The 25,622-nt window shown below is 44.3% G+C and overlaps 1 protein-coding gene across 5 annotated transcripts in view; it reads right to left on the reverse strand.

Annotated features, from left to right (window-relative positions):
- Mob3b (MOB kinase activator 3B) overlaps positions 1-25,622 on the reverse strand; it is a 182,048-nt gene that overhangs the window by 147,379 nt on the left and 9,047 nt on the right. The window contains exon 1 of one of the 5 annotated variants that reach the window (XM_060373399.1): positions 16,468-16,647. The exons of the other annotated variants lie outside the window; for them this stretch is intronic. The gene's annotated coding sequence lies outside the window, so the exon portion shown is untranslated. Of the gene's footprint in view, positions 1-16,467; positions 16,648-25,622 lie in introns of those variants that run through there. 5 annotated transcript variants of the gene reach the window in all.

A 25,622-nucleotide genomic window follows, 5' to 3' on the forward strand; every position in this document is an offset into this window, starting at 1 on the left:
GAGATTTGAAAGCAGAGGGAGGGGAGGTCCCTGACTTCATAAGATTCTGTAGGACTGTAAACTTGTACATACACATCTCTGAGAAATGTTTTTCTTTTAATCGATCATCAAGAATTCCCTGAGCAAAACTTGTTTCCTAGCAAAGAAACAGGTCCAGGCCAAATACCTAATAGGGAATCCCTTCCAATGGCCCCAAATGAAGTGTACCTGAAGATTTTCGGAAAAACAATTAACATTTAGCATTACAAATTAGCAGACAAATAGACTCAACCATTTACTGGAACTGCATGTAGGAGCCAACAGCTGCCAGGCATCACACCAGCCAGAAGAGAACAGCTAGCAATTTGTATCAGAGCAGAAGGTAATTAACTCCAGTTTCAGAGCTGTTTGGGTTTAATTCACTGAATTTCCATCGTGCAACTGACAGATGAAAGGGAACTCGCTGCAAAGCAAGCCTGCATGACAGTGGCTCCAAAATTAGGGAGTCTGTGTGCACAGCACATGGGAAACAACAATGCAATGGAACCAAGCAAACCCACATTCCTGGGGTGAAGGGGACATCAGATCCCCTGGAACTGAAGTTAACCGATTATGAGTTACCATATGGGTGCTCGGACTTGAATCCAAGTCCTCTGGAAGAGCAACAAGTGATCTAAAGGCTGAGCCAGCTAGCTCTAAGGCCCAGGAGGTTACACTTCTAACTAAGAGCTGTTCTGAACTCTCTGGCCAAGCCTGAGAGCTGAGGCTGCAGCAGAAAGCAGCAGAAACAGTCTTAAATGGGTGACTCCGGGAAGGGGTGTGAGGCAGGGCTGGTCAGTTCCATCCATTGGTTGGATTCAGCACAGAATTCACCCACCGACCCCACTGACTTAGAACTCTAGAGGTCCACAGCACTGGGAGCCCCTTCTTCCCTGGCCAAGGGGCTGCTGCCCTAAGGGAAAACACTCCATGAAGGATACAGGTCAATAAATAAATGAAGGAGTGAGGAATGAAGCCTCAGAAAACAGTGGTTGGCTTTTGCATAAAAATATGAAGGAGTTCCCGCTTTGTGTTTTTCAGTTCCCACTTCATATTTTTCAATTACTGAAGTAGCTCCATGCACTCTTGTGCCAGATGGGCAGGTTACCTGCCTCTTCACTCTAGCCAATCTGTTTCTGCCTGTTTGCGTTTTGACTTCTTCCCCTATGTCTCACTCCCTAAATAATAAACCCATAAAGTCAGCCCCACCTGAAATAAATCAGGGGAACCCTCAGCAAGGATTATCACATGTCCCTCTAATCAGGAATCTTCTTGGAGGTTTACAGGAACCAGGAATGCCTGCTGATCTGTGGACAACACCAAAACCACGGCAGGCATGGTGGGGCACACCTATGAACCCACTATTCAGAAGGCAGAGACGGGTGGGTTTCTATGAGTCTGAGGCCAGCCTGTTCTACACAGTGAGTCTACATAACCGTGACCTCAGCTCAACCCCCCAGACCATACCCCAAAATCTCAGATGCATCATCAATGAAAAAGCTGAGTTTCATAGCAGTTGTCATAGCTGATCCAGCTGTAGAGCATGGCTAAGAGCTTGAAGGTCTAGCTACCGGCAAGTCCACAGCCCGTCTTCCCATAACTCTTGTTTTCAAAACTGGGACATCTAAACAGTATGGTATGGACTTCTCAACCCCTCCAGTTATGCGCAAAAATTTAGATTTACAAGATGAATGTTGGAAAGTAACTGTGACTCATCCCAGCAGGTACCATGACTTCAGAGAACATGATAGTGCATCTCATTCATAACAGGAGATGGCGAATTACGTGTGTTTTAAACAAGCCAGGCCAGTCTTTGCGAGTAAAGGAATCCATCCACTCTGAACTCTCTCGCTAAGCTACTGGGGAACTTTAAAATCATTCATTAATTAATGCCTTCAGCACCCCAGTGGCCTCATTACGCCGTTGTTATGAAGTACTTATTTTCTTGATCCCAAGGGTTCTCATAGCAAATAGATGCTCCCCAGCAGTTATTTCTGTTTTCTTGCAGAATTACCCATTCTGTCGTGCATCAACACAGGAGAGAAAACAAATGCTAATTCAAGTGGTGGTTGGCATGGCCCCCACTGTTTGCACTCTCCCAATACCCTTAGCAGGCCACACTCTGCTTTCTTTTTCCTGTTGTCCAAGAAACACTGGGAAGTGGTTGCTCTTCTTCCTGTGGTGAAAGCACCTGGAGGAGAGCAGGTTTGGGAAAGGCTCTTGCACAGCCTTCCAGTTTGGGGCCTTACAGTGTCATGGAGCTCCATGGAGGTCACTTTGAAGTTCAAATACCCTTCTGACTCACAAATCCTTCTGAGAAGCTTTTCTCAGGAAAGACCATGTGTTTCCACAAAGCCTATTTGCAGAACTTTATGATCCAACTTGCTAAAATTTGTTTTACAAATTTGGAAAACACAAACTTTCCAAAAATCACAGAATACCCAAATAGTGAATTTCTGTGTAGACAAAATTTCCAATGACATGCTTTGATATGGAAATATTTATGATTTAGTATTGCACACAAACAAGTACATGATGATGTAGAAAAGGCTATGCCTTACCCTACATTATTCTGTTTCATTTTTATGTTGTCGTCTGTGTTTTTGGAATAGCATGCTCCCGACAGTATGCCTAAAATGCTCCTGGCTTCCTAAAATATATACATATGCATTTCCCTGGGACTCAATAGCAATTGCTGCTTACTGCTAATGAGAGTGTTTTTTAAATTCCTTCTTTGTACGTTATTTAAATGCGGTATTTTTACATTTTTTTGCACTGAATATGTACAGCTCCCTAATTAGAATATAAATGCTTTTCTGGGGAAGGGGTTCTCTTGTCAGCATGAAAGTAGTTTCCATACAAGTAGAACCAATTAATCATTAATTAGTGGGAAATTAATGGAATTAAATAACAACAGTGAATATAAAGTTATACAGATTGGGCTATAACTTACTGCATTTAAATAAATTCTTCCCAGTAGAGTGTCTCCTCACTAGCTCTAAGTTTTCTGAATCGGTCCAATGCTTCCCTATAAATCAACAAGAAACTCCTAGAAAGACAAGGAGTGAAAGGTGCAAAGGGAGCTGGCCTGGATGCTCCACAGCACTGAAGCCATGAATATGAATGGAGGGCGCCTTGGGCAGGATAATAGCAGAGGAGGCAAATGCTATTCAGACGAGACAGCTGCCGGCTGCAGCTGCCCACCCCCTCCGCAGGGCCTTGATTGCCAGCCCAGAGGAATGCTACAATGCAAGCAGCAGCCTTCATGGTATTCTCACACTCCAAAAGTGCGGAGGATAAAAGGCTGCTGTGTTGAAAGCTTGGTCCCCAGAGAGTAGCAACAGTGCTAAAGTGTGCTTAAAAATACGTTACTACTTTTCATATCAATCACAGCAAATGCCAAGCAGCTTCCCAATCTACTGGGAGGTACAAGGGTGGGCATTTTTTAATTGGCTCTGGGAATCTTAGGTGCCTGTGAGACCTTTAATTAGAGGAGCTGCTGGATTGTGTGATACTTGCGTTAGGGAGGGGCAGACTGGTCCTGGTAAACTGCAAATTCACCTTTGAACAAACTTAAAAGAATCCACTTATAGTAAATGAAAAATTCAAGGATAGAGTAACCCAAGTATTTGCTGACAATCTTAGTGTCTTTACATATTAATTAGATTTGATGACACTTAAAGTGTTTATTTTCAATTCAGAATTTCTTATCTAGGCCCAAAGGAGCAAGCCTTGAGCCCTACTACAGATGGGGAATCTGAACTCAGATGCACTTAGCTGCCAGGTGGGTGAGCACCATGGGGTGTGAGCACAAGCACGCTCAAGTGGGGCCGTGTGCAGCTAACGTTCCAATGTGGCTGCATCTAGCTTCTCCAGGATACCTCCGTATTTCGCTGTGACTCTGGGTTACGGGATGACAAAGAGGTAAAACCCAACACCTCCTGTGAGGAAACAAAAATCTCAGAATAGCCCCGTGGATTCAAAAGAAGCAAGGCCTTCGCATGGGACTGTTTCATTTTGTGTGTGAGTGTGCACCTATGTATATGTGTGTGATGTGTGTGCACGTGTGTGCAGAGGTCCCAGGAGATGTCGGCAGGCCTACACTGTCGCTCTCCATCTCATGCCTTTGAGACATTGTCTCTCACTAGGCTGGCAGCCAGCAAGCCCAAACATACAGTGGAGCAGTGTATGTGCAGCCATCGTTTGCTTCCTATGCAGGTCCTCAAATGGAAGAAGCCATCAATCACTCTTGCGCACTGAGCCATTCCTCTAGAAGACTCCTCCTCCATAAAATCATATATGTATATGATTTTATAAAGAACACCAAACTCACCGCGTGTGCTAAGTCATCATTCAATATGTAGACTGAGAACTAGAAATGGATCATGAATTTTAATTCAAAATTGCCTGGTCAGTTTACCTTAATCAAGGGGGCTGGAGAGATGGCTCAATGTTAAAAGAGCACTGGCTGCTCTTCCAGAGGTCATGAGTTCAGTTCCCAGCAAACACATGGTGTCCCACAAACATTTATAACAGGATCTGCTGCCCTCTTCTGCCATGCAGATGTACGGGAAGACAGAGCGCTGATACACATCAATAAATCTTTTAAAAATTTACCTTAATCAAGTTCCTTACATTCACTTTAGGTGTTTTCTTCCTTTTATTGAAATAATAATGATGTACTAGGGCTTATATTTTAAACATATTACCCAAGGACTTAAAAGGCAAATGCGTTTACTTCTGCAGCTCAGTTATTACTGGCTTATCTTTCATGTGTGAGAAGGCTAAGGAACAAAGACACATCATGATTAAACCAGAGGGACAGTCTCATGACTCAACAAGAAAGCCCTGCAGGCCCATGACGCAGCCTCATGTAACCAAGATGCCTTCATAGCAGCCCCAGCAAGTGCTGCTTTCATGTGACATCATAGCGATCAGATCTGTGAGACTGTGGGGGAATACCCTATTTCCTTACCTATGACTGTGGGGTTTCAGACCACATCAGAGAGGACCTGGCCTGTTGCAGGGCCTGGCTGGCACACCCTGTCCTCTACCCTGAACTTTCCAGCCCAGACATGGGGCTTCCCCTCCCTCCCCCCTCCTCTTTACTATATAATCCAGACATTTGGTTCTCTTCTCTCTTTCTTCACTTGCTCTTTTGTCTCTCTTTCTAAGCCTCTCTTCTCTCTCCCTGTAGCAGCAGGTTCAGTTTCCTAGGATCTAGAATGATCTTAGTGTAGCCATAGATCTGTGTCCTAAAACACTGTCCAAACCCAGACACAAATCACTCTCCTTCCATCTCTTCCCTTGTCATATATATTTTCAGATTTAGTTTATTCTCTAGTCTCTCCCAGAGTCCAGGAATCAGACAACTAACTATTCAACCATCACTCTACATTCATTCATTGTTTTACTTCTGAACAAGTCAAAAATTCCAGTATTTCCCACACTATATTGAAAGTACACATGGGGGGGGGCTGGAGAGATGGCTCAGAGATTAAGAACACTGACCGCCCTTCCAAAGGTCCTGAGTTCAATTCCCAGCAACCACATGATGGCTCATAACCATCCATCTATAGTGAGTTCTGGTGTGCACGCAGAATGATGTATAAATAATAAATAAATAAATCTTTAAAAAAATAAAGTACACATTGGATATAGTTTTAAAAATAAAGGACCCTGAGGTCAGTCATAGGCCACTGTGTTGATTCTAGTCCAGTGACAGGCACTCGGGTACATTCAAGTTCAGCGTCCCATCCCTCTCCGGGTATACATCCAGGGCAGCCTAACAGCTCCCAATCAGACAGCAGCTTTTTTGGACTTCAAAATCCTTCTCAATACAACCTCTGTAGGCTGCCATTACTGATGGGTCTAACTTGGTTTGTCACAAGGCCTCCAAACTCTCCAAATACCAGTATGTTAAAACTAAATGAAATCACAGACAGGACCATCTACAGCCTTCTAAGGACAGCAGCAGCACAAGCAAATCTCTTCTTAGCTACTGTTTAGCCCAAGTGTTACAATGTGGACCTATTAAAACAAGCTGTCAGAAATCTGTGGCAGTCTCCTATTATTGCTGCAGTCTCCTCTTAGCAATACCACCCTCAGAGACGGCCCTGACTCTTTCTGAGTGCAAGCGCTTCCTACAGACATGGGAGCTGATCAGTCACACCAGCCATCAAAAGGGCTGACCCCCAGGGCAGAGAAGCAGCAGTCAAACGCCAAGCACTGTCTGTGGATAAAGAGCTGAGGGAGAACAAGATGTACAGAACAAGATGCATATAGGGATCTAAGAACCAAAAGGGGAAAGCAACCGGCTCCCACAGGCTCAGACATCTGAACTCTTGGCTCCAGTTGGTGGCAAGGTCTGGAGAGCTTTAGCAGGTCTGACCTTCCTGAAGGAAGTATGTCACAGGAGGTGGAATTTGAGATAAGCAGGCACTCTGCTTCTGGCTTTGTCCTCTGCCATCCTCCCTGCTGGGCTAGATCCCTTTGGTGCTGTAAGACCAAATAAACTCTTGCTTCTTTAAGTGGTCTTGGTCAAGATGCATGAGCAGTAACTACATATAACAAACTGTAATAAATGGAAATCAAAGTGGAGGCTGAAAGCTGGAAGTTGAAAGCTCTCAGCGGAGAGAAAGATGACTTGAAGGAGCCGGCAAGACTGTGGGGATACAGGCCACCTCCACACAGAGGCTAGCTGGCAGAGGGACGTAAAGACCAGGCCCCTAACGCTGAACAACTCCTCTCGGCTCTATGAGCCTCAGAGCACCAAGCGCTTCCCTCGGTCTCTCCCTTGCCCAATTTCGAGGCTCTCATTACCTACTAGGCCTTGTTGCTGGGTGCTGTCCTTTGTAAACCTCCACACAAACCTCAGGGTTCCTCTAGAACTGAAGTATGATCACCAGAAACAAGGTTCGACTATAAACTTGTGCAGTTTACTGAGACCTCCAACATTTTTATCAGCCATGCTTAGACTCAAGGGAACACGTGAAAGCATGGCCAGGTTGTTCACCTGCCCCATTCCACAGTGGTTCTGCTGGGTCTTTGTCCATGCTGGCCTCATTGTCCACAGCTCTGATGTGCATATAGTGACCACAGGGCTAGTAAATGAATGAAGTACAACCTACTCACTGTATGGCACGCCGCAGCCAGCGGCCGATCTTGTTACTTCTTTCAAAGCACTTTGTTACTGGATTGGTGCTACCCCTGAGTTTTGTGGAATTACATAAAGAAGGTTCTTGGAGTGAGTTCTTTCCCCCACCACAGGAACAGCAGGGACCAGTAGAAATCCACATATGCTTGCTTTTTATTGATTCCATAACAAACTTCCATAAGCTTAGACAACACTTTTCTTTACACTTTATACACTGGAGTTCAGGACCTTACAATAGGACTGTACTTCTCTTGGAAGCTGAGAGAAGAATCCATTTGCTCTCCCTCTTGCCAACAAAGGCTATGAGCATCCTTGCATCGTGGCCTTTGCATCACACTAACCTCTGATTCTGTCACAACGCTGACTCTTATCTGATGACCTCCTGTTTACAAAAACACAGTGATTTCGGTGGGCCCACCTTGATAAACCCAGGTAATCACCCCCTTCTGGATCTTTACATGATTACATAGGCAAAATCCACTTTGACATGCAAGTTGCATAGACTCAGGCTTGACAGGCTAGAATGGACACCTTTGGCAGAGGGAGCACTGTTCTGCCCTCCACACCCTATCAGCTTTCCACAGACAGCTGATGCTCTCTGGACAATGTTCAGAATTTAACTGCAGGAAAGACACAGTGTTTGCCAATATCTGTCTGTCTCTGTACTCGCTGAGAACAGGTAGCAGCAAAAGAATGACTTGCCCTGGTGTTCTCTGGTTGACTTTTCCAGGAAGGCTATCTCAATCCCTGGTTTCACTCTGCACTGGAAAATTCCATTTCCAGAGTACCAGGGATGCTGGATTCATCGTCTTTCTCTTGGACACTCACAATTCATACAAACATACTGAGTTCCGGGTTTTCTAAGTGTGCTTTCTTACAGGGAACGCTGCACTGGGTTACAGTCCAAGTCTGGACAGTGTCATGAAAACAGCTCTATGGAAAGACTGCAGACCTCAGGCCTCTGGAAAGTCAATGGCACTAAGTTTCCCACCGCTCCATATCACCCTGTTAGACTGGCCTCTCTCACCAGCCCTGAGCAGCAGACCAGGAGCCCGCATACTGAGCAAAGTATGTGAAGTCCTGGTCTTCGGTACCTCAGCACTGCCTGGAGATAATTTCCTGAAAAGACTGCAGTCCCGTCCCCACCCAACCCCCTTCTCCTTGAATCTGGCTCCCCAAAGCTAATTTAAAAAGTCAAACAGGAAATAATATGTCACTAAAAATATCCATAAGCTTTCACCACCACTTATCCATCAACTCAAATACTTGGGCATATTGCCAAGTGAAACTGACAAAAAAATGTTTTCTTCTTTTAGAAAATGGATTGCTATTGTCAAAACAGAGAAGAAGGCATTGCTGTGCCGGCGCAGTCCAGGCTGCAGCTGGGGTCTCTACTGAAATGGGAATCGGGGGTTCATCTGGTCGTTCTTAAGCATTGTTAGAAACGCTGGAAGAACAGAATCTGAGTCAAAAAGAAACTCAGAAACCGCTCACTTAACTTTCTCTTATAATCCTGGCCCCTTCCTTCAGCGCACCTAATTTAAAAGCTCTTAGTTTGAGTTTTGCATATTTTATAAACATCATCTGCCCCTAGGGACCAGGGGACTTGCAGGGCCCAGTGCAGGCGATGTGTTTCCTCCCTCGATTTCTCCTCTCATCTGTCTAGAGTTCTCATCATAACAATAGTAAATATTTATTGTGTGCATCCATATCCCATGTGGCAAGCACTCTTCCAAGCTGTGTAATTATGTCATCTTATTTGTGCTTGCCTGCAGACCCACAGAACTGCTGCTTTATAGGCAAACGGCCACTTACTGAACTTTACTGTATTCACTGGGCCACACATCCCTGTACTCGGCACCTGACACTTTTACCGTCACGTCTCCAGCTACCTGCTGTCCCTCTCCTTGAGATGAATCAGAGGCTTCCACGTGGTAAGGCATCTTGCCGTGGTCACACAGCTCATAGCTGGCAGGGCTGGGACCCGAACACTGAGGCACCTTCTACTCATCTGTCACTTACTCCTCTTTGCTTTGTTTCCAGCCAGTAGACTCCCTCTGGCTCCCAGTGTCTCTGAGCAGCCCTGAATTCACAGAATATTTGTTTTATCACCTTCTCTGGCCACTTGTCACATTCTGGACAGAGGTTGTAATCTCTTATCCTATGTATCCCTTAAGTACGTTGCCCGAAACATTTGTTCTGTAAATGCAAACTCGTCTAGAACAAATCTTATGTCAACCGGAACAAGTACAAAAATCTACTTTGTTTTGAGGCTGGGTCTCTCTGTGTAGCCACGGTAAGTCAGAACTCCCCCTGTAGATCAAGCTGGTCCTGAAAGCAGAAATCCACCTGCTTCTGCCTCTCCAGTTCTATGATTAAAGGTGTGTGCCACCAAGCTCAGCTGAAAAACCTGTGTTTGATGGAGCGTTCCCAGGTCTCAGTTGCTTATTTGTAGAAGCAACTCTAGAATACCTTCCGATACAGTGGGTTAAACTGATAGTTTGTTTTGCAGATATTTGACTAGAAGCTGCCATAGGAGACAGTGACTGCTGGTTTTGGTCCTTTCTGATCTAGAGTGAGGTCAAGCTTGGAAAACACCTCTATCAGTCACAGTTTTAGGTCCGAAACCCAGGAAAGTGTCCAGAACACAGCAGATGATGAAAAATTATCTTCTGAATGATGGTCAGTTAAAAAGGCATGCCCTTTCCTAGCTGAGAAGCTAGTGGTAGTTATGGTTGCAGGGGAGGGATCGTGGAGAGTCAGTTTCCCTATGGGATTGTGGTGGTTTGAATGAGAAAGGCCCTCAGAGGCTTCTGTCCTTGAATATTTGGTCTCCAGTTGGCAGAAGCGCTGGGAAAACATTAGGAGTCGAGCCCTTGCTGGAGGACGTATGCCACCAGCTGCCAGCTTTGAGGCTTTAAAAGTTCACACAATTCTCTGCCTCCTGCCTGAAGATGAGGATGTGAACTCTCACTTTCTGCTCAAGCTCCATGCCTGCCTTCCTGCTGCCATACTCCCTGCCATGATGGCCCTGGACTCCACCCCCTGGAATATATAGCCCTAAAGCAAACCCTTTCTTTCATAAGTTACCTTGGCCATGGTGTGTTATCACAGCAATAGAAAAGTAACTAAGACAGGGATCCAGCCCCTGACACCCAGGCTCCAGTGGATGGTCCACTCTCACACACAGACTAACTGAACAAAAACAAAGAGCACATGAGGTTGGGAGGACAAAGTGGTTGTAGGAAGAAGGGGAGGAATTGGAGAGGAGGCAGTGGAGGAATAGGTTTAATCAACACACACTACATGAATATATGGAATGAAATCCTCGAACAATAAAAAAAAAAAGAAAGATGTTTTTTAAAAGTCATGTCCTTCTGAGGGCACCGGGCACACACATGGTACACAGACAAACATGTAGGCAAAGCACTCATACTTATCAAATTAAAAATGTTGAGATCTGATAGACTAAGATCAGAAAGGAGAGAAGGACCTCCCCTATCAGTGGACTTGGGGAGGGGCATGCGTGCAGAAAGGGGAGGGAGGGTGGGATTGGGAGGGGAGGAGGGAGGGGCTTATGGAGGGATACAAAGTGAATAAAGTGTAACTAATTTTGAAAAACTGTATTAAAATAGTATTTTAAAAATGAAAAAAATTCTGAAGGCCATAACAGCCTGGGGCAGGCAGAAGATACCCAAGCACCTGGCAGCAGTGCCACTGTGGGTACATACATGATGGAGACAGGGAAGATGGAGAACGTGGTGAAGAGATGGAAGAGAAAGCGATGCCAAGCGGTTTATACACTGTGGAGAAAGGTGGAACTGTCAGGAGGAACAGGCAGATATGAGGAGGCATGGTCCCAGCTGCCACCAAGGCCATGTCTGGGTCCACAGTCATGCTGCAGCTGGGCTCTGTGTTAGACTAGGGGAAAACCAGCACAGTTGTCAAGTGACAAATCAACTTAGAGTCTGGTTTTCCTTCTGCTCATTATTCACATAAGATACATTTATTCATGCACTAAAAATACAAATTCTTCATATATTAAGAAATAATGCTTCTGCTAGGCGTGGTGGCACACGCTTGTAATTCCAGCACTCAGGGAGGCAGAGGCAGGTGGATCTCTGTGAGTTGGCGGCAGCCTGGTCTACAAATCGAGTCCAAGACAGATAAGACTACACAGAGAAACCCTGTCTCAAAAAAACACCAGAGATATCTGAGGACCATGCTGCCAAGGTGGGTACATGCTGATCTGAGCAGCCTACAATGCCCCTTGTGGCCATGGGGACATCCAGGCCCACGCTATTGTCAGGGACCATGTCTGGGTGTGTATTCCTATGGCCTGAGTAACCCCCAAAGGCCATGCAGATGTCCCTGGTCTGGACTGCAACGTAAGGCAGTGTGCTGACTTGGCCCTGCCCATAGCCGGCCACCACACACAGAAAAGCCTGGCCACCCTGCAGTGGTATGGGTGAGGAAGAGATGCCCTGCCCCCTTGCCCCTTGCTGTCTGCAGCAAGGTGCTCGCTGGCCCTGAGAGGGAGAGCTGGCCCCACCCCTCACTGGCTGTAGCACTCGGGGGAGTGGGTCATAAACCTGGCCTAGGCAGCACGGTAGAGCTGGCCCTGGTGGCAGAGGTAGAGGTGAGCCAGCCTGAGGGCAAGAGAGAGGGAAAGCTGACCCTACCCCTTACCAGCTGCAGCACTGGGTGAGCTGGCCGGGGCAGTGCTGGAGAGCTGGCCCTGGTGGCAAGGGTACAAGAGAGCTGACGGGCTGACCAATGCTGCTACCACCCAGGTCCCAAGCCAGGGCCTTGAGTTGGCCCACCCAACATCTCCCCCTTCTAGGATCTGCTGGAACACGTGAAGGGGCCAGTCCTGCAGGTCCAAAGCTACAGGGTCTCCATGACACAGGGCAACAACAGGATATCCAATATGAGTCTTCATGAGGATACAGTATTGACACTGTAGCAGAAACCAGAGGCCTCAAACCAAACCAATGTCTCACTGCAATGAACATTCACAAGTACAGATGTGTAGACAAAAGGGTGTCCTGTGTGACACACTGTGACACAGTTACAGCTCCTATGAAAAGATGGGGTTTTTGTTTGTTTGCTTGCTTGCTTGCTTCTGTTTTTTACTCTATCTTATTTTATTTTATTTTGAGGGGGAGGGTGCAAGGGCAGAGGGCGAATACAAGGGACAGGGAGATGAATGGAATTGGGGTGCATGATGTGAAATTCACAAAGAACCAATAAAACGTTTTAAAATTTTTTAAATAAGTCATGTCCAGTCAGTTGTAGATGACTGTAATCCTAGCAATCTGGAAACTGGATCAGGAGGCTCAGGTGCTGAGCAATCAAAACACAGGGACTGCCCGAGGATCCCTGGCAGGATATCGGGGAGCGTGAAGGGGTGGGAAATGGGAAAATCTGGCAACAATGAAAGGTTTCTGAACACACAATGACCAAAATTTAACCCTGAATCAAATACACAATGAGTGTGACATGCTGGTGGCACTCAGTCTTGCTTCATGACTTCACTGCAGCCTGGCTCTGAGTACACAGAGGGATCCCCGTGGCACTGGGCAAGCTGTCCCGCCGCAGGACGCCAGCACCTCGGACTCCAGAACACCACATGGTGGGGAGTGCAGGGCATCAGGTGTGCTACAGAGACCCCCGCTTTTACAGAAGCACAGTGGCTTAAGGGGAGGAGACAGCCGCGGCTGCACTCTGTTGCCCCACTCCTCTCCCTGCAAGGGTTTTAAGGGGTAAATCTCTGGACTGGATTCTCCTGGATTTGATTTTCACGATGTTACTTGAGTTGCTGACTTGAGTTTCATTAAAAACTTGTTAGAGAAATTCTGGCTTGAGATGAGCATAGAATGGCCAACAATTTCTGAAATGGCCTTACATGTACTTCAGCCATTTTGTGCTGTGAATTTCTTTAAACTGGCATCAGCTCAAGGTGTTCTTCATATTAGAGAATCAAATATTTGCCCAAGATTCAATTCTTTACATAAAAATGAACACATCCATCTCATCAGCGCAGATTTGCCTCCGTCTTTAATAACTATAATACTATATATAAAGATTTCAATTGCATGCCTACTTTATATTTCTATATATCCACAGCTGTGTAAAAATTTCATAGTCAAACAAGGTCACAAGTGGGAAAAGTTTAAGAAGCGTTGCTCTAAAAAGACTCAAGAGGCTGTGTCATCAGATGTAAGAAATCAAGACGTCAGCCAGGTGCGGTGGCACACACCTGTGATCCCAGCACTCAGGGAGACAGAGACACTCAGATCTGGATGAGTTCGAGGCCAGCCCAGCCTATAAAGCAAGTCCAGGACAGCCAGGGCTACACAGAGAAACCCTGTCTCAAAAAACAACAACAATAAAACAAAATCAAGATGTTTATTCTTCCATCTTGAAGGCCCTTTCTCTAAAAATAAATGACAATATTAAAGGTGTGTTAAATTATTAACTCATGCAGAAAACATGAGGAGGATGGGGATTGGAGGCCTCCAATAAATGCAAACAAAATCCAGTGGAATTCCAGCTAGACAGGCTGAAAATGGTACTAAGCTTATGTTTTCCTCTAAGACCGTTCCGGTAGGCAGAAAAGCAACATCCGTGTAGAAACTTAACACAATACAGAAAATCACGCCAAAATAAATGAAAAAAGAAGTGGGCCAATATTGCTGCTTATTAAGGCTAGACATCTCACTGAAACAGCCTCCAGGCCTCCTAAAATTCTAATCTTTCCGTCACTCCAGCAAACGCAATGAGCTCCAGTCCCACGGGATTCAGGATGCCCGCCTGTAACGTGAACAAGCTCTCACTTGATTAGATTAGCAGGAATAGCACCACGTGTGCCTGTGTGATGGCAAGAAGGAGGCACATGTGCTACAGGTCCGCCACCACAGACTGTGTCACACCACCTACGTCCCAGACGAGGGGAAAGCCAGCACAGTTGTCAAGTGACAAATCAACTTAGACTCTGGTTTTCCTGCTGCTCATTATTCACGTAAGATACATTTATTCATCCACTAAAAATACAAACAGATTCATATATTAAGAAATACTGGTTTTGCCGGGTGCAGTGCTACATGTCTGTAATCCCAGTACTCAGGGAAATAGAGGCAGGTGGATCTCTGTGAGTTGGCAGCACCCTGGTCTACAAATCGAGTCCAAGACAGCTAAGGCTACACAGAGAAACCCTGTCTCAAAAAAAAGAAGAAAGAAAGGAAGGAAGGAAGGAAGGAAGGAAGGAAGGAAGGAAGGAAGAAGGAAAGAAGGAGGGAGGGAAGAGGGAGAGAGGAAGGGAAGGAAGGAAGGAAGGAAGGAAGGAAGGAAGGAAGGAAGGAAAGAAGGAGGGAGGGAGGAGGGAGGACGGAGAGAGGAAGGGAAGGAAGGAAGGAAGGAAGGAAGGAAGGAAGGAAGGAAGGAAGGAAGGAAGGAAGGAAGGAAGGAAGGACAGAAGGAAGGACGGAAGGAAGGACAGAAGGAAGGAAGGAAAGAAAAATGCTGTTTCTTAGTCAGGTGTAATGGTGCATGCCTTTAATCTCAGTCCTTGTGATGCAGAGACAAGCAGATCTCTGTAAGTTCGGGGTGAGGCTAGTCTACATAGTGAGGTCCAGGACAGCCAAAACTACATAATGAGACCTTGTCTCAGACACACACACACACACACACACACACACAGTTTCACAAGAATGAAACCCAGCAGGGCAAACTCCAAATCCTGCAACTCCACGTCTGCGGTCAGAGGGCTTAAATGGCTCTGCCCCTCTAATTCTGTGACTGCAGCAGACTTACTTCTCTTGGGATGGTTCTATGCCCCCCTATGCAGCTCTCCTTGGCAGGCACCCCATGCCTCTGGCACCTGTAATATTTTGGCATCTGTTTTCACAGGACTCCATGGAGGGACCCCCAGCCACTATCCTGGCCTCAGAGGATCTCCTTAACCTCGGAGGAAGATTCTACCAAACCTTTACTCTTTTGTGCTTTTGGGGAGCAGAAAAATACATCAGGCCTTTCATTTTCACAAGCAGCAAACTTAGCTGAATGGGGTCTTTCCCTGAGGGTACCATTCCCTTTATTCCATTTTGGATCAGGCCTTAAAAAAAAAACAAAACAAAACAAAAAAAAAAACAATCTTCTCATCTCTTTCAGCTCAAGCCTTGTCTCCAGCATTCAATTCCTGGTGCTGCTTTTCTTCTCGAACTGTTCATTTTGTATTTCTCTTTGCCCCTCCCTTGCACTTTTTCATTGTAGAAACTCATAAGAATGATTACTAATGACCACATGACACAGAAAATAGTAGGCTGTCTGGAAATCTACTCTAAATAAAATTAGTTCATTACTTTATAATTTAGCCTCAGCTAGATTCTTAGGACACTGGTAAAAGTCAGCCACATTCTTTGCCAAAATCTTGCCAGAAGAGTCTCTAGGCCAGTTGCTAAAAGTTTCCCACTGAAAACTCTTGAGCCAGTTTCTACATTGCTCCCAGTTCCTGCTGTGATAGCCTATTAAGCCCACTCACAACAGCCAACCATTTTTTCTAGTCCAAAATCCCAGAGACATCCATATTCCTCCAAAATACAGCAGGCTCAGGCCTGTCAGAGCAGCTCACTCCCTGGTAACAGCTTCTGTTTTAGATCAGATAATAAATACCTTCAGCAAAGATGCAAAATCAACATCAAGGAAAGAATCAGCGGCTTCTCTGTAAACCAAAAATAAACATGCTGAGAAAGAAATGGAAGAAGAGGAGGAGGAGGAAGAAGAAGAAGAAGAAGAAGAAGAAGAAGAAGAAGAAGAAGAAGAAGAAGAAGAAGAAGAAGAAGAAGAAGAAGAAGAAGAAGAAGAGAAAGAAAGAAAGAAAGAGAGAGAGAGAAAGAAATCCTATTCACAGTAGCTTCAAAAAACAAACAACAAATCAAGCAAAAAAACAAACAAACAACATCACCAACAACAAAAAGCATAGGAGTAGACCTAACCAAAGGGGTAAAAGGATTTACAATGAAAACATTAAGATAATGGAAATCAGAATTTAAAGAGACATTAGAAAGTAGAACGACTTCCTATGTTCTTAGATCCGTAGAATTAATGTCATGAAAATGGCTACATTACCAAAAATAATGTATACATTCTAAGCAATCCCTATTACAATTCCAGTGATGCTCTTCACAAACTATACAGACAAAACTAATAAGATTGACGTGGAAAAACAAACAGCCCCAAACAACCAAGACAACCCAAGAAACAGTGCTGCTGAAGGCAGTAGAATATCTGACCTCAAATTATACTGAAGAAGCCAGGCCATGGTGGCACAGAGTTCCAGGACAGTCATAGCCACAAATGGAAAACCCTGTCTGGAAAACAAAACAAATTATGCTAAAGAATCATAATGACAAAAGTGGCATAGTTCTGGTACAAAAAAACATGCAGAGCAACAAACAGAACAGAAGACCCAGAAATAATCCCAGAAATAATCCTAATAGCTACTTCTGACAAACAGGTCAAGTATACACACTGGAAAAACAACTGCCTCTTGGACAAATGGTCCTGGTGAAACTAGACATCCATATGCAGAAGAAAAATAAAATTATATCTCTCTCCTTACAAAAAAATTAAAAATGGATCAAAGACCTTAATATAAACACTAAAACTACTAGAGGAAAATGCTTTCAGGCATAGGTAAGAACTTTGTGAACAAAACTTCAGTTGCATAGCAAATAACCTCAAAAAGTGACAAATGAGATTTTATGAAATTAAAAAATTTCTTCATAGCAAAGGAAGCAATTGGCATGCTGAGAAGATAGCCTACAGAACAGGAAAAAGAATCTTTGCCTGTTTTATTTCAAATGGAACATTACTATCTAGAAGAACTGCCAAAATTAAACACAAAATTAAAGCACCTAAATTTTCAAGTCAATAAGAGGGTCAGTGAAATGAGCAGATAGTTCTCAAAAGAAGAAACACAAATAGTTACGGAATATTTTTTAACATCTTAGCTAAGAGGGAACTGCAAGCGAAAAGCTCTCTTACCATTCTACCTTACCTGAGTTAGAGCGGGTGTCATTAAGATAGCAAGGAGACTGGAGAGATGGCTCAGTGGTCAGAGTGTACACTGCCTGTCCAAAGACCTCAGTTCAGTTCCCAGCACTAATAGGGGCATGCCACAACTGCCCATGATTCCCATGGGTTTGGACTCCAATGGCTGACCCCTCCACAAGTCACACAATTTTTAAAAATAAAATAAAAGTGAGAAAGAAAATAAATGACAACAAATGTTGGGAAACTGGGAGACTGGAATGCAAGCTGTATATCCATTATGGGAGGCAGTCTCTAAGAAGAAAACACAACTACCATATGACTTAGCTTTTGGGCACAAATTCAAAGCTCTACCGCGGACACACTCAAACATCTGTGTTTACTGCTGCACTGTTCAAACATGTAGGAAATGGAAGCAGCTTACTGGCCATCAACAGCTGAGCGGAGAGTGAAAACACGTACAACGAAAGTTTATTCAGCCGTAAAGAAAAATGAAATTATGACACTTGCTGGAAAGTGGTGGAATTAAAAATTATTGTATTAAGGAAGGTGTTCCAGATTCAAGAAAGTCAAAGACCACATGTTTTCTATCACGGCAGACTCCAGAGTTTAACTTTCTTGTGTATGTGTTTGTGTGGGTACGGAATAGGCCATAATAGGGGAAAAAGGAGATCTTACAGTAAGTGAGGAGAGCAGAGAGGGTGAGTAACAGAACAGGTGTGACACAGAAGTGGAGCTGGGGCTACTTTGAGCAGGAAGGGGACAAACAGGGAGAGGCAGGGATTTGAGGGAAGGGAGTGGGGGAGGAGCACCAACAAAAACAAGATACGCATGAAAATGCATTATGGAAACCCAATATACAAAGAAAGAATGAAAATGAAGGGAGGGAGGAAGGAAGGGGGAGGCAGGAAGGGAAGGATGGAGGGGAGAGGGGGTGAGCCGGAAAGAGAAAAACCATAGGTTTCATTTTAATTACATGAGGCTTCTGGGCCTGCCCACAACTTAGCTCCACCGTAGGATGAGATGCCTGAATAGTGCAAAGAATGTGACAGATTCTGGCCCTTCTCTCTCAATGGGCAGCAGCCCCTGTTACACTGGCCACAGGGGACAGAAGTGAATCCCACCACTCCCTGGAGCATGTGTGAGATAGAGGTCCCACCTGCACGAGGCTGGGTTTCTCACACAGGTCCCAGCGTCTTCCTGAGCGCCCCTGAAGAAAGGCCCTGCACTGCAAGGAGAGAGAAGGGGATCTCTGCCAGGAAGCCTATAAAATTCTTGCTTACAAAAATATTATTTTTGGCAGGCGAGGGGTGTCCCTGCTATTAGGGGACAATTTTTTTATTAAGAAAAAACAAAGCATCATGACACATTCAAGACATTTTTTACTTAAATAATAACAGCTTGACAGAAAACCACACAGACTAGTTTTGTGTGACTTTTGCCAAGTTATGCAATCCTTGTCAGCTGTGGTTCTTCAACTATTAAAATATCCATCGTGCAGAATTTTCTGTTATAATAATGCAGTGTTGTGCCTGAGTGCCAGAGTGCTAAGAAGAATGTTAGTGATGGCCACGCTCAGTCCCTGCCCACCTGTCTTAGTCAGGGTAACTATGGCTGTGATGAAACACCACGATGAAATTTGACTTGGGGAGGAAAGGGTTTATTCTGCTTAGAAGTCCACAGCACTGTTTATCATGAAGAAGTCAAGACAGGAACTGAGGCAGGGCAGGAACCTAGGGGCAGGAGCTGATGCAGAGGTCATGGAGGGGTGCTGCCTACTGGCTTTTTCCCCATGTCTTGCTCAGCCTTTCTTACAGACCCAGAACCATCTGCCCAGGGATGGCACCACACACAATAGACTGGGCTCTTCCCCATCGACCATTAATTCAGAAAATGCTCTACAGGCTTTTGTACAGCCTAATTTTAGGGGGACATTTTCTCAGTTGAGGTCCCCTCCTCCCAATGACTATAGCTTGTGTCAAGGTGACATAAAATCAGCCAGTACACCACCCTTACCTCTCTTTCTGACTGTGGTGCTGGGCATCAAGCCTTGTGCATGAGGTACATGGCCATGAGGTCTACCACATCCTCCCTCCTTCCTTCCTTCCTTCCTTCCTTCCTTCCTTCCTTCCTTCCTTCCTTCTTTCCTTCCTTTCTTTTTTCTTTCTTTCCTTCCTTGTTAGCAATCTCATGATTATTTTTAAATTGACAAAATAAAGTAGGTTTTTATCATTTATAGCCCAAACATATACTATATACACGTACATACACACGCACAGCAAGGTATAAAGAAAGCAAATGGTAGTACTTTTCCTTCTTGGGGAGGGCAGGGGGAGATGTGTGTTTCTCTGTGTAGCCTCGACTGTCAGGACTCACTTTGTAGATCATGTGAGTGCTGGGAACGGAATGGGGGTCCTCTGTAAGAACAAGAATTTGGGGCTGGAGAGATGGCTCAGTGGTTAAGAGCACTGTCTGCTCTTCCAATGGTCATGAGTTCAATTCCCAGCAACCACATGGTGGCTCACAACCATCTATAATGTGAACTGATTCCTTCTTCTGGCAGATGTAAATGCAGATAGAACACTCATATACATAAAAAAATAAATAAATCTTAAAAAAAAAAAAAAAAGAACAAGAATTTTTCCACTAAGCCATCTCTTCAGGCCCCATAGACTAGATTCTGCTACAGTTAATCCACACAATATGCCAAAAATTTAGGAGAACAATGAAAGCTTGCTTAAAAATATGAAATTTTCATTTCAGTTGACATCTCTGATTCAAGGAAAGCAGCCACAGCTTAACTTCAAGTAAACGGAGGTCCCGTCCCAGCCCAACCCCCGAGCAGCAGTGTTTCATGGGAGTGTAGACTGAGTTAGATGATTTAAAAATATTTCTGGGGTTTTCCTTCATAATCAAATTGGAGGAAATTTATGTTGTTAGATATACTCACTTATATTTAATAACAAATAAAGATCATTTTCTTTTCTTTTAAGACTTTTACTTAATCTGTATGGATGTTTGCCTGCATTTATGTCTGTCCTCGACATATATGCCTGGTGTCTGAGGAGGTCCGAAGAGGGCAATGCATCTCCTGGAAATAAAGTTACAAAGATTTGATTTATATGATTTGACTAAAGAATGCTGTCATTGGCTGTCCAGTACACATGAAACATCCTATTTAAATATTAAAATATACAAGGATATGACTATTATTATTATTATTATTTTGTCTATACCTAAGAACTACTCCAAGGGCATATTCTCAGGAGCTCAAGCCTATAAGGAAACATGAGAAATCCAAGTCCCAAGCCCTGCCTAAGATCAATTAAGTAAATTATTTATAGTACTGCCTTAGATGTTAGGCACCAAACCTAACTTAAGATCATCCAGCTAAAGATGAAATGCTATGAGAGATTATGTTCTGACTATTACAAAGCAATCATGCTAATTTATCATCAAAGGAGACCCTCCTTGAAGATCACAGAAGTTAGCGTGGACCTAATCCATCAGAGGCAACTAATAAGAACGTGCTTCATGTCTTCCTCTCTCCACCTCTGCTTCTATCTTTATCTGTAGGAGCTCATCAGGCCCAGTGAAACATCGTTAGGTTTGGACTCCTTACTTCCATGTCTGCTCATACAGCCCCGCAAATTATTTCTCAAAACCACATGTCACAGGATACCGTAGCTCTCCTGCTCAAAACTCCTTCCATGTAGTTTCACTGGTCTTACAGTAGAACATGAACTGTGTTTGGCCTGCTGTGCCTCGTGCAACACCAACCACTCTGGTACCTGCTCTGTTTCCTTCCTTCCTGCCATCTACTCTCCTGTGTTTAAACACCTCAACTTTATTGCCCCGCCACATTTAAGCTTCCTGTCCTTTTAGACCCAAATACTTTCTTTTCAGCTCTTTACATGGCGAACATGTTTCTCCTCGAGTGTGAGATTACCTATCCCTTTACCCAGTTATCCTCTTGCCCTGCTTGTTTTATTCATAAAATGTATAAAATCCTGTAATTTTATTTTTAGTCTGAAATCCTGGTTGTTTGTGATGCTATGAACCTTCAGCCATCACCCTTTCCCATTTTAATACCTTGATCAAACATCATACCCTCAAAGAAGGATAGCTGAACAGATGAAATGTGCCAGCAACACATATTTTCAACTTAGATGACCTAGCAATGGGGACCATCCAGGAAAAACTAGATTATCAATTTGGCAATGACTGTTACTGTCCTGTCCTGCTTTACAGGGAGAGCCCAAGGGTGCAAACTAAATGGCTTGTCACCTGGGAATACAAAACTGTCTGAGGCCATTCATATAGTCCCTTTCACACTGAGTTTTACTCTTAACAACAGAAGTAGAAAACTGGTAATTGCAAAATGCGTGTCAAAATTTAAGTAGCTGTTGTAATTGGAGACATGAAGCTGTCCTGGCTTTGAACTTTACATCATCCAACTTGTAAAGAAACTCGGAGAGAGAAAGAAAGATTGTTGCACATAGGAACATCCTTGGAAGTTGAAAATATGTATTGCAGTATTCCCATCAAATCCAGGAATGACATAGAAGTCCAGCATGACTTTCAGCTCTGTTTGTTAACGGCTACCGGGTCATTGTGACAGGGTAGCCCGTTTTCCAGGTCTGACTAAATGGTAGAGACTGGTGCCTACAAATTATTTCCTCCAAAATCGCTGGTGCCGCTAATGGGAAACACAGGCTTGGACCAGACTCTGGAAACATAAGGGCAGTCTCTCCACATCAAGTGCCCCTGAGAATGCCAGCGTGTGAGCGCAGTTTTCCTTGCTTCGGAAGACAGAGAAATGCTTCCCCAGCCCAGCGAACTGCTGGACTCTCTCCTGCAGCTGAACAGGAGAGAAACCACTGAGCTCCACACATGGCCTGCCAAGGAGCTGGCAGTGACAGCAGCTTGCCCAGAGCAGTTTCAAGAACCAGCTCAGCAAAGTTCTTGGGGGTGACATTCCTGTAAGGAGGTAAAGGGAGGGGATCTTGGCTTAGGCTGCCTCCAGAGCTCTCTCTGGAAGGCCCTTAGAGAACATTTCTGCCAGAAAAACAGCACCAGGGAGGGGTTTGGCTTCTACTGAACACTTAGCCTTGCTCGCCTCTTCATTTGACATACTGTGAACATTTTAACAGATTATATTATCTTTTCTCAGTGTTGGTGGAAAGCCCAGAGACACATTTAAAACTGTCTGCAGTAATGGCATTGCACATTACGGCATTCATACATCCTGGTTAGATCCCTGACTTCCTCTTATTTTCCCTCAAATTTGATTTTTTTAATTATTTTTCTTAGTGACTTTTTTTTTTATTATGTGCACTGGTGTTTTGTGTGCGTGTGTGTCTGTGTGAGGGTGCCGGACCCCCTGGAACTGGATTAACAGACAATTGTGAGCCACTACGTGGGTGCTGGGAATTGAACCCAGGTCCTCTGAAGAGCAGACAGAGCTCTTAACTGCTGAGCCTTCTCTCCAGCCCCCTTTAATTACTTTCTCCCTCGCAGTATGTATTCCTTTAAGCAGCTTCACATGCTTTCAGGAGTCTGTTAATGCATAAGTACAGTGAACTTTAAACTCGTTCCAACCCTGGCCTCTAAAGAGACTACGTGGCCGTACAAGTACTGAAGATAGTTATGGTGGATCTCTGCTCCTGTTACCTTGGTAAGTTGCTCAGCACTTCAAATCTTCCATTTCCTTCCTTTTAAATTGAGGACAATGATTCTTAGTTGTATGATGGCTACGGGAATTTTTAAAAACTCAGGTAAAGAGCTGGGAATATATATATATATTAATGAAGAGCATTATATATATATTATTATATATATATAATATATAGCTCAGCGGTGGTTGAGTACGTGCCTAGCATGCACAAGGCCTCGGGTTAGGTTCCCAGTACTGCCACCAACTAAAACAGAAAACAAACAAAAACAACAACAACAGCGAAAACCAGTAAAACGCTAGGGCTTAGCGTTCGCTAACTTACTAGAAGCCTTTATTACTGTTGACACCTGTACAGATGACTCTGCAAGATAACCTATCTGGTCATGTTATCAGATTGTGAGCGCTGCCACTAGTGAGCGTTTCCTCTAGCAAATGCTAACCGCTCCCTAGTTGCAAAGCACAAACAGTTCTAGAGATGTACTCATAGTCACACAGGTCTAATGAAAGCTTAGTTATTAAAATGATCTGAAATGGAAAGTATATGCGGGTTAACATACTACAATATATTTATTCATTCTTTAAATGTTTATGCACGCTATGTGCTCAATGTATAAGGTAAGTTTAATGAAACAATTTTATGCATAATTTGATGTATCCGATGATATACTTTGAGACAATAAGGAAAAAAGAAAATGAGCAAATAAATGAATTTCATATAGGGAAGAAAGTTTGGCGTCTCTCAGGCCACCCTTTCTAAGCTACTTCTCCCAGCACATGACTTTGGGGCTAAACTGATACTTGTGTTGTTTCTTGTAAATATGATATCATCAGGTCCTGGAGACTGAGAAACTAAGTTTTAATTCGTACAATTCAAAGTAAGATTAGAGAGTATTGGGAGTCTCAGGCCTAGTTCAGCTTCCGTTATCAAGAATCCCTCCCAGAACTGAGAAACCCTTTGACAGCTGAAGAAGCTTGGGTGGCCACAGAGATAACCTGGAGTCTCTACAACGCCCGTTCTTTTAGCATGAGGGAGGCCCCATGTGCAGAGACAGAAGGAACGGAGATCGTCACACAACAATGGGAAACTTAGGCTGATAAAGTCAGGTGAGGACTCCCTGGCCCAGCCCCATTTGCCCTAAATAGCACAGTGACCTTTAGTCAGTCACTTCACCCCTCTCTCCTCAAGGTTTATATACTCCATGATTAAGAGCCTGTGCTTCAGTGCTGCCTCAGGTCAGGAGAGCAGACAAGAAAAGACCCCCTTCTCCCCTCCTGCTGGAACCAAATTATCCCAAGACCCTACTCCCACTGCCACCATTGCTAAGGTCTATGATTTGCATTGGATGAGTCAGCATTCTGCCGATCTAAAGAAAGCTCCCTTGAGTTTTTCTACAAAGCTGCCTGCTCTTCATTAATGACAAGAAACACGACCACAAACAAGCCAACAGTGATTAGGAGAGGACGGGGCCTCTTCCATGGACCAAGAAATGAACCATCCTGTCCCATTGCTCAGCCCACAATCAGCGTTTCTCCTCCACTACCAGATGGACACCCTCGTCCACCGGGACCCGCTGCAGAGAGATAAAGATGGTCCTGGTGGGTGACATAGTTTACCACTATCCTCTGAAAGTCTTACTGCCACCCCAGGGCAAAATGCCCCAGACAGGAGAACAAGGAAGCAGGTGGAAGCTAGTCTCACACCCCCCAGGTCAACATGGTCTTCATTAACGCTGCACATTTATTTCCTTACACACGTACTCCACCATCACACATTTCTTTGGTCAGGGCTCAGTTTCTAACGTTCTGATCATTCTTGTGCAGGAAGCTGTAATAATGCACAGCCTTTAGAACGGTTGCAGAAGAGAACTGGTGTTGGTAAGTCTAAAGGGCCTCTCTCAAGTGATATGATGAATGATAGCTGCTGCAAACACTAATACAAAGCCTTGGTCAGTGAAGTCAGCATCTTTCACACTTTGCCCATACAAGGTGATATACAAGCAGACTTGAGAAACATAGGAAATCCCACAGCTATTTTTGTTCAACAAACAGCTGGTGTTCTGATTGCAAAACTGTGTAAGTCACATTTCTAGTCTGGAGAAGAAGACATGAATCAACCCAAAAACATGAACCCAAGATATCGCTGAAGTTACAAAACTGTTTATGACATAACTAGCCTTGAGCAGTTCAAAGAAGTGCCACAAATAGTGATGGCCGCTTCAGTTGCCGTCTATCATTCTGTGAATTCCTCAGTTACCCACAACAACAACTTGTCCTCCTCCTCCCTAAACAAAAAGGAAGCCAATGTCTAACACCCCATCATCAAAACATGGCTTTGCTATTTTTATTTAGTCACTCAACAAATATTGGGCACTTACCATGCGCCAGGCGCTATACAAGGTACCTAGGTCAGTCATGGGCCAGACCTGGTGAACTATCTGTCCTGGGCTCATCTTCATAAAGAACTTCCAATCTGTATTTTAAAACCACTACATGCAGATGATAGCATACAGTTCCAGAGGCACACTTCCAGGGTGAAGTGTCAAAGCCATCACAGTTTTGATAACCTTGTTTTCAGGATTTAAGAAATCCAAGGGCTCCTATCCGCATCTGTCGAGATCCAGATCTCTCAGTTTCTGTGGTTTGTATAGGACATTTGAAAGGTAGCAACCCACAAACCAGCTGCTGCATCTGCCATCCCGGACCTGGGCTTAGACAGGA

Source organism: Meriones unguiculatus, chromosome 20, assembly GCF_030254825.1.
Source record: "Meriones unguiculatus strain TT.TT164.6M chromosome 20, Bangor_MerUng_6.1, whole genome shotgun sequence".
In the NCBI taxonomy this organism is placed as follows: domain Eukaryota; kingdom Metazoa; phylum Chordata; class Mammalia; order Rodentia; family Muridae; genus Meriones; species Meriones unguiculatus.